Below are 10,484 nucleotides of genomic sequence, written 5' to 3'. Positions count from 1 at the left end.
TGGATCTGGGGGAGATCTATGAGTTGCTTTTTCTGTGTTGGGAGGCGTTATGATTTGTTGGTTATGGGCACACGTGGTGCAGATCTATTGGGGATTCATAGTGGAAGTCGAGCGGGAAGAGTAATCGGATGTTGCTCGGTAAATGGAGTGTGGGTTATGACCTATCAAGTGGCGTGTCGTATGTTGTTTATTTTGCCGTGGGCAATGAATTGCCTTGGTTTCAGACATCAAATTGTGTGTGGCTGTCGAATTTTGATCACAGTGGCTTGAGGTGCTCCACGTGTAACAGTGTTTGGATAGGATCGCGCATCGTAGCAAGGCTGCGTTGAGTTATGACCTTTCGGGGTAGATTCAGGTGTTCTATTTCTATGATGTGAGATGGGGTCTCAGCCTTGTGTTGTGATGATACTGATGAGCTTGAAGTACAGCTCTTTTGTTTGAGTTATTTTCATGATTTGAGTATATTCAGGTCGTTTCTTGTTGGTACGCGTATTATGCAAGTTGTGGCTTAGGCCTGTATTGAGGTATCATATCACCAGAGTGGTGTGTTGGATTCGAGGTGATCCTTAGAGTCATTAATGAATACGAACAGAATTAATTGCAGCTTGTTAGAGAGATAATATCAAGGTATGGCCCGGAAATCTGTTGTGATATTAGTCAAAGGGAAGTGGCTTCATGAATGGTTGATCTGAGGAATGGTTACGGTTTATCGCGTGTTTCATTTGTTATTGGCAGTATATGGAAGTGTTGGAATAAGACTTTAGCTAATAAAAGGTTTTCTATCGGTATTTGGTTATTATGGGCAACTGCTGTAAATAGAGGCTATCGTTTCGAGTGTTTGGATTATGTGGTATATCATATGATTTCACCTGAAGTTGCAAGTATGGGTTGTTACAGCTGGTTCAAGTTTATTCTGAGTATAGATGTGAGGTCCTGACCTGTGTATGATTTCGGGAAATGCAATGTGGTTCTACGGTTTATGGTTTAGAAGGACTGTGAAATTTCATCTATATTGTGTTATCGGACCTATGCGAGATAGGGTGACGAGGGATCACCCCGGGTATATGCTTGGTAAGGTCATTCAGCTATTGGTTGGCTTCTAGGACAACTCTGGGTACGCTCGAGGACGAGCGTTTGATTAAGTTGGGGAGGATGTGACGACCCGACCCGTCGTCTCATGTGTTATTGCCCCGTTTCCCCCATTTACTGCTTCTTCATGTTTCATTATCAGCAACGAGTGAGTTATAGTTGAATTGAATTGGTTTGGATAGGAAATGAGACACTTAGTCTCTTTAAGGAAGGTTTGGTTTGGAAAAGTCAACCGAACGTTGACTTATTAGTTAGAAGGCTCGGATGTGAATTCCGGTGATTCGGTTAGCTTCGGGAGGTGATTTGTGACTTAGAAGTGCGATCGGAAGTAATTTTGGAGGTCCGGAGTAGAATTAGGCTTGAATTGGCAAAGTTGGCATTTTGGCGAATTCCGGTGGATATGTGAGATTTTGATCCGAGGGCCGGAATGGAATTCCGAGAGTTGCAGTAGCTCCGTTAGGTGATTTTGGATATGTGTGCAAAATTTCAGGTCATTCGGAGGTGTTTTGGTCGGGTTTTTGATCGAATGCGTAATTCGGAAGTTTTTAAGAAACTTAGGCTTGAATTCGATGTGATTTGATGGCTTTAGCGTTGTTTGATGTGGTTTGATGATAGGAACAAGTTTGAATGAGGTTTTAGGATGTATTGGTGTTTTTGGTTGAGGTCCCGGGGGCCTCGGGGTGAATTCGGGTGGTTAAACGGAGAATTCGGAGTTTGTTGCAGGTTTGAAGTTGCTGGTTCTGTCATTTCCGCATCTGCGAAAAAAGGGACCGCATAAGCGGTTCCGCAGATGCGGCGTATTGGTCGCACAAGCGGTCCTTGAGGGACCAGGGCTTTCCGCAGAAGCGGACGAAGTTCCGCAAAAGCAGTCACCACAGAAGCGGTTTTGGGACCGTAGAAGCGGTCCTGGGCGACTTGAAGGAAAACCGCAGATGCGGTGAGTAGGCCGCAGAAGCGGTGAAATTGTCGCAGAAGCGAAAACAACTGTTAGAGAAGGGTTTTTTATTTATTGTTTTCATCCGCGAACAAGTGTTGGTTCCACCATTTTTAAGCGGTTTTGAGAGCTTTGAGCGAGAATTTTCGAGGGCTTTGACTGAGAATCAATTGGAGGTAAGTTCCTTGGTCTAAATATTCGAGTTTATGGTAGAAACTACATGTAAATTGTGGAAAATTCATCAAAAACGGGTCAAGCTAGGGCTTGAAAAGTTGTGATGTAAAAACGGATTTTGAAAGGGCATTTGAACTCCGATTTTGGTAAAATTGGTATGTGTAGACTCGTGGCGAGACGAGGAATCCAGTGATGTAAATTTCGTAATTTTTCGAGAAGTGGGCCCGGGGCTCGGGTTTTGCCAACTTAGTGAATTTTGGTATTTTTCGAGTCTTTTCGATTGGGTTATGTTTCTTTAGCCTATTGTAATGTATTCGTTGTGGTTTTAATCAGATTCGGCGTGCGAAGAGGTTGATTCGAAAGGCAAAGGCATAGCGAGCTAGACTTGTGGCCGGCTTGAGGTGAGTAATAGATGTAGATGATGACCTGAGGGTTTGAAACCCCGGCATAGTCACGATTGTGTACGCTAAGTATTGAGGCGAGATACGTACTCTATGACGAGTGCGGGGTCGATTGTGACTGGGGATTGTGACCTAGTCCGTTCCGATTGATGTTCGTACTGTGTTCTTGACTAGAAATTGTTTGGTAATCATCCTACTTGGATTTTATGAATATGTTTGGGGCTTTGTGCCTATCATTTGCATCCTTCAGGGATCCTTATCACTGCTTCCATGATGCTTAGCATATTTCATGATATCAGTCCTGAGTTAGACACTGCCTCGAAATGTTTAGTAAATAAATAAAGGTTTAAACACTTAGCTCTATATTTCCTAATAATTGAAACTAAAAATGAACAATTTGACTGTGCCCGAGTGGCTTGCATGCGTATATATATCTGGACTGAGTGTGGATCGGGCTGCACGCCGCAGCGAATGCTACGATGATATTGCGCTTGGGCTGTAGGAGCCCCTTCGGAGTCTGAACCCCCACAGTGAGCGCGGGTACCCAAATGGATCGGGCTGCGCGCCGCAGCGGTCATGTACATTGCATTGCATTCATGCTTTGATTTTATCTGATTTATTTGATTCTGTTTTGTTGCCATTTCACCGTTAATTATGCTAAATTGTTAGTTTTAGCTTTACATTGTGGTATTTTCGAGATTTCTTACGTTCAGCCATTATATATGTCTATTACCACTGAGTTGGAAGTACTCACTTTACTCCCTGCACCTCGCGTGCAGTTGCAGGTATCGTTCACCCGGTAGCGGGTTATTAGCGGATTGAAGGTATTGTTATTGTAGCTGAGCAAGGTGACCGCCAGCGTTCGCGGCACCGAATGTTGTCTTTTGTTTTCTAGAAATTTTACTTGTATATATTTATTGGCCTGTAGTTGTGTTAAGGTTTCCTTAGATGCTCATGACTTGTGACACCCCGGTCGGGTAGTAATTAACAGTTTCTAATGCCATTAAGTTGTATCTTCTATTCATTTATGTTTAATAATTGTTAGTGAAAGGATTTGGGTTAGTTGGCTGGCCTTGTCTTCACGAGAGGCACCATCACGACCGGGTATGGGAATTGGGTCGTGACAGTTTGGTTTAACCCTAGCTTGAGGGAATAATAGGAGTTGAGTCTTAATTGTAACTTGTTAATTGTCGAGTACGATGTATAGGCATGGTGACGAGTATCTATACATTGGTGTCTAGCATGACCGTGAGTCCTTATTTTACGAATAGTTTGGTTGTTGTTATGCCTTCCATGTTTAATTGATGACTTCTATGTGTTGTAAAGATCTTGTGAAAGAAATTGTGATCTTTGGACTTCTTGGAGCATTGGCTCGGGTTGAAATACAAATTGTGAAGGTATATGAGATAAGTAACTCCTTGGAGCATTGGCTCAAGTGATAACGTGAACTTTGAGATGAAAGTGAAAGAAAGAGAAGAGTTAATGATTCATTCCCTTGCCGGGACGTTGTTGGTTATTAATGTTGTACCCTTGCCGGGTTTTTATTTGTTTGCTTGTATACCCTTGTCGGGACTTCCATTCTTGTTTTATTATTCCTTTGCCCTTGTTTGTGATTGTTGATTGGGTGAGGAAGAGTGTTAAAGCACGAAGGGTGATGCCGTGCATTGTTTGTTCTTGTGAGGAAAGAGTGTAAAGCACGAAGGGTGATGCCGTGCCGCACGATGTGCCATTCCGTGCCTATTCTATTGATTATATGTGAGCAATGAGAGTAAAAGCACGAAGGATGATGCCGTGCACGTTTGTTTATATTATTGCTTGGTGAGGATGAGAGTAAAAGCACGAAGGGTGATGCCGTGCATTTGTTGATCTCTGTTCTTTATTGTTGTATGAGTTGTGCCTTTCCTTAGGGTTAGTCCATTTATATTTGAAACTGTTATCTCCCCACAGCATGCTTCCCCTCCCATATTGTTTTTTTTACTTGCCTTGTATTTCGATTCTGCTGTTTATATAGAATTGCATAGGTTTATGTGGTAGTCCAGTCTAGCCTCGTCACTACTTCGCCGGGGTTAGGCTAGACACTTACCAGCACATGGGGTCGGTTGTGCTGATGCTACACTCTGTGCTATTTGCACAGGTCCAGGTTTCGAGCAGCAGCAGCAGCATTAGTACGTGAGAAGGCCTTCAGTCCAGCGGGACCCGAGGTAGCCTTGCAGGCATCCGCAGGCCCGGCGTCTCCCTTATCCTCTCGTTTTAGTCTGTTGCCTCTTTGTATTCGAGACAAACAGCTTATGTGTTCTTTCAGACATTTGTATTTAGTATTTCTTAGCAGTTCGTGAGTATTGTGACACCAGTCTTGGGTAGAGACTTATATTGACTATTCCGCATTTTGATTCAGTTTCTATAATTAAGACTTCCGCTACTATTAAATTTCGTTATTTTGATATTGTTGCCATAAATTGAAAAAAAAGGGACTATGTTGTAAACAAAAGGTATTTAAATTTGGCTTGCCTAGCTTCTACGAGTAGGCGCCATCACGACTCCCGAGGGTGAAATTCTGAGCAGAATAGTGTTGTATTTATAGCCAAAGTTAGGCTGAAATCTGAAGAGGTGCAACTCTTCAGAATGGCTGTTTATGCAAAACGCCCACAGCATAAATGCCATTACATAAATGGCCATTTACTCAATAATAAAGAGGAAAAATAAAGAGGGAAAATTGAAGAGGGTAGTTACTTTTCTGTTACCAAAACAGAAAAACGGATTGGATTTAATATTAATATTTAATATTAATATTTTGTTATTAAAACAAATATTTAATAACATTTCTGTTAATATTTTACTATTAACAAATAAATTTGGTCCAAAAAGTTAATCAATCAATCGATCATTTGACCGAATCCGAATCCGTAGCCGTAGCCGTAGCCGTAGCCGTAGCCGAAGCCGAAGCCGAAGCCGAAGCCGAAGCCAAGCCGAGCGACGACGACGACGGCGCGAGGCTTGCCTTCTTCTCAACTCTTTAAGAGCTAGAAGAAGAGCAATTGCTTATATACCCATAAAAAACCTCTTCCTCTTCCAATATGGGACAATGCCCATTTGCCAAGGGGGGGAACTTAAAATTTCACTCAAAAATTTTATTTCCCTCCATTTCCCATTCACCCTCTTTTAAGTATTTAATATATTAATTAAACACATCCAAAACCCAACAGAACACACACACAAAAACATATACATTTCTCAAAAGATGAAGATGTTCCCTAACCTCAGGCTCCTAGCCGAAAAAGGAGATAAGAGCTTAGAATCTCGGTGTTCATCTGTAATTCAATTTTATCAAATGTACGGAAGTCGGTCTTGCTCAAGGATGGTGATCATTTTCCTTTATGTATTCTTCATTGTCATTTGATATTAATGGAGCAATCATCTATTTCTTACATTGTGAGATTCAATCGCAGCTGTAATCGAATTTTATGTTCTGTTATGCTTGTTTATTCCTATCTTCTATCTCATATCTAGAATAAATTATCTCTGGTTAGGATTTGCCCCAAATCTTTTTATTTATTTAGTTTAACAAAAAGGCCTAATACTTTTTAGTCAAACAGAAATCAACCAATATACCCAGTCTTATCTCACACTCTGGGGTCTAGGGAGGGTAGTGTGTACGCAGACCTTACTCCTACCTTGCGAGGATAGAGAGATTGTTTTCAATAGACTCGAGGTTGAAAATGCTAACCATCAATTCGTTATATTTTATGGTTGTACTTCTGCAGTGTACAAATGGTAAAGGTTCTCACACACATAGAACACTAGGAAAAGGAGTAGAAGCGACCATCTTGATAATGCAAATTAAACAGAATGAATAATATTTGCTGACACTAGAAAGTGGCTATATCTTGTGTCTACTAGGGTTTGCGCAAACCTATGTTTCTTTTATTAATAATCTCTTCTTAATTAATCAAACTAGGGATAGGATCCTTCGGTTAAAGATTCAAGTCGGGTCGGGTAAAGATTTGAGGCCATTAATCAAGAATTGACTCCTGACCTTGAACGTGGGGCTGCGTTTCGTTTTGTCTCTTGTGGTGTTCACCTTTTTTCTCCCATTCGGTAGCGCTTTAGGATTCAACAAATTGAGATTCAAGTCGTTTCGAATGCAAAACTACGAATGCACGTACAATATTTTTTCGACGTGATTCTTATCTTATCGCTAAATATTTCTTCTTTTGAGAATGTGACTCACGAATAGTTTGTACAATAGTAGACTATTTTGGATATATACTGTTAGCTAAATAATAACCCACATTATATTCGTTTTTTTGAATAACATAATGGGCGGGAGGACAATTCTCTACCCCATACACTTAATATTTTAATAATATTGGTGGATCTGGAATCTAACTATCAGAATACTAAATTATTGTTATAATTTTCTGAATTATTATGTTATTTAATGTATTTTCAATTTTAATCTAGGTTAGTCACTAATTTATTAAATATTTATTTTTATGTTATTTTAATGAACATTGTGTTATTTATTAACATCGTATTATATTTTATATTTACACTTTTTATTTTTGAATTTATACAATTATAACTTATAATTAAATTTATAGTTTATATAAAATAATATATGTGAAAATTAATTTATAAAAATTATACACCAAAATTAAGATGTAAAATTAATATTATAAAGATATTACACAAAAAATAATTAGGTATATCAGGGACCATAACAAAAAAAAAAGTAAAATTTATAATATGGTAAATTAAAAGTGTTAGTATATAATAAAAAATAAAATAACAAATATTGATGAATAGTAATAGTGTTGATGAATAGTATTACACCAAGCTTGATGTAACAGTATTTACACACCAAAATAGTACAAGAAAGGCCAAAACATATACAGCCCCTTAAACTTGACTTCAATTTCCATTTGACACCTAAACTAAAACTAGTTCCTATTAGACACTTCAAGTCCAACATAAGTGTGTCTATTAAACACATATTTTACATTTCCAAACGAAGTGAAGTGCATGAATTTCAAATGCATCTGACATGCTAGGCCAACCAATTAGTAAGTAACATGTGTCGAGTCAACAAAAAAGAATAAGCTAACGGACAAAATTCTTTCTCCCCTCAGCCTCTCCATTTCATCGTCGTCTTCTTCTTCTTCTTATATTCTATTTTTCTTTTCAATGTTTCTTTCTTCCTCTTTTGTTCTGGTTTTTGTTTTATTGTTATTCTTTCTGATTGAGGTGGCTAAATCATATCTGGAAAAAGTCATCGCAGACCCATTTTGCTTACTCTTGCAGATCTCGTTTCTAAATCATATCTATTTGATTTGCTTGATAAATACTGGTATTAAGAAATTGTTCGAGACAAAAAAACTTATGCGAAGAATTTCTTTTTTTATAGGGGGGGGGGCAAGATATGGTAAACCTCAATTCCAAACCCCCATACCTCATCGAGACCCTAAAAATGGTTAGTGAGTAAATACTTGGACATGATGGTAGTGAAGGGTCTATAGTTGTTTAAAAGGAGTAAATGACTAGATTATTTATGCTATAATCTTGATTCTGTTGGAGAAATGAGAACCGAGTTTGGAAGGTCAGCCATGGAACTTGCCGTTGTTCAAGAAATTTTCCGGCAAGGTGGATACGACTTTAAATAAAACCTGTGGAAATAAAATAACGGAAGAAGAGAAAGAGAAAAGACAATTAATTAACCATCTCAAAGAGAGTGTAGAATACATATTCCATGTCAGCAAAATATGCATAATTGGTACATTTTTTGCGGAGTTTAGGTGTTCAATAGGTACTAGCTTGAGTTTAAATGAAGAAAAGAACAAATTTAGGGGTGTGCCAATGTATTTGGCCTATAAGAATGTGACGACCCGACCCGTCGTCACGTGAGTTACTGCCCCGTTTTCCATATGTTATGCTTCTTTAAGTTTCATTATCAGTATTTGATGTGTTAGAGTTGGTTTGGAATGGTTTTGATAAGAAATGAGACACTTAGTCTCTTTTAAGAAGGCTTAAGTTGGAAAAGTCAACCGGATGTTGACTTTTGTGTTAGAGGGCTCGGATTTGAATTCCGATGCTTCGGGGGATGATTTGTGACTTAGGAGTGCGATCGGAATTGATTTTGGAGGTCCGGTGTAGAATTAGGCTTGAATTGGCGAAGTTAGTATTTTGGCGAATTCCGATTGGTAGGTGAGATTTTGATCCGGGGGTCGGAATGAGATTCCGAGAGTTGCAATAGCTTCGTTAGGTGATTTGGGATGTGTGTGCAAAATTTCAGGTCATTCGGAGGTGTTTTGGTTGGGTTTTTTATCGAATGCGTGTTTTGGAAGTTTTGGAAGAACTTAGGCTTGAATTCGATGAAAAATGATGGTTTTAGCGTTGTTTGAGGTGTTTTGAGGATTGGAGCAAGTTTGAATAATGTTTTAAGATGTGTTGGTACCTTTGGTTGAGGTCTTGGAGGCCTCGGGGTGATTTCGGATGGTTAACGGGATGAAAATTGAAGTTGGAGATTGCAGGTTCATATCTGGTATCTGGTATTTTCGCTTCTGCGGAAATGGACCGCAGAAGCGGTCACGCAGAGGCGAAGGGAGGATCGCAGAAGCGACTTTTGGGCCTGGTGCTGTTTTCGCAAAAGCGGTTAGGGAAGCCGCATCTGCGAAGCCGCAGATGCGGAAGAGAGACCGCAGAAGCGGTTTTGGATTTTTAGAAGATTCCGCAGAAGCGGAAAAATAACCGCAGATGCGGTAGTCGCAGAAGCGACAAAGGACCGCAGAAGCGGAAATAACTGATCAGAAGTGGGTTTTAATCCCTTCGCGAAATTTTACAGAAAANCGATGAGAAATGATGGTTTTAGTGTTGTTTGAGGTGTTTTAATGATTGGAGCAAGTTTGAATAAGGTATTGGATCATGCTTGTATTTTTAGTTGAGGTCCCGAGGGCCTCGGGGTGATTTCGGATGGCTAACGGGAAGCTTTGAACTTAAGAGATTGCAGAACCTGTGCTGCTTCTGGTATTTTCGCTTCTGCGGAATTGGGACCGCAGAAGCGGTACCGCAGAAGCGAGAGGAGAGACGCAGAAGCGGCAGGGACCGCAGGTGCGGAATTGGTGACCGCATCTGCGGAGTCGCAGATGCGACAGGAGGACCGTAGATGCGGTATTTGAGCTCTTATGGGGATCCGCAGATGCGTTAATTGGTCCGCAGAAGCGGGAGGCGCAGGAGCGGATGTTAAACCGCAGAAGCGGATATGTCCGCAGAAGCGGTGCATTGAACGCAAAAGCGGGAGCCGCAGATGCGGCCATGGAGCCGCAGATGCGAAAATAACTGGTCAGAATAGTTTTTATTTCCCTTCGCGAATTTTTGAAAGGGTTTCATATTTTCACTTCGGACTTGGAGAATTTGGGCGAGTTGGAGGAGAGGAATCAAGGGACTTCATTGAGGTAAGAATTTCTAAACCAAAAACACGATTTTATGGTGCAAACACATGAAATTAGACTGAAAACTCAAGGATTTAAGGTCAAAAATGGTGGTTTAGGGCTTGAAACCTAAGAGAACAAAAATTGGGAATTTGAGGGGTCATTTGGACTCCGATTTTGGTGTTCTTTATATGTATAGACTCGCGGCGAGATAAGGAATCCGGTGATGTAAAATTTATAATTTTTCGAGAAGTGGGCCCGGGGCTCGGGTTTTGCCAACTTCGTGATTTTCGATGTCTTTTCGATTGGGTTATATTCCCTTAGCATATTGTGACGTATTCGTTGTGGTTTTGGTCAGATTCGACGCGCGAAGAGGTGAATTCGAAAGGCAAGGGCATAGCAAGCTAGGACTTTGGCCGGCTTGAGGTTAGTAATAAATGTAAATGCTGTGTTGAGGGTTTG

The sequence above is a fragment of the Nicotiana attenuata genome, unplaced genomic scaffold (assembly GCF_001879085.1).
Source record: "Nicotiana attenuata strain UT unplaced genomic scaffold, NIATTr2, whole genome shotgun sequence".
NCBI lineage: Eukaryota > Viridiplantae > Streptophyta > Magnoliopsida > Solanales > Solanaceae > Nicotiana > Nicotiana attenuata.
The sequence above is the reverse complement of the archived record's forward strand: the minus strand, read 5'-3'. Positions refer to the sequence as shown.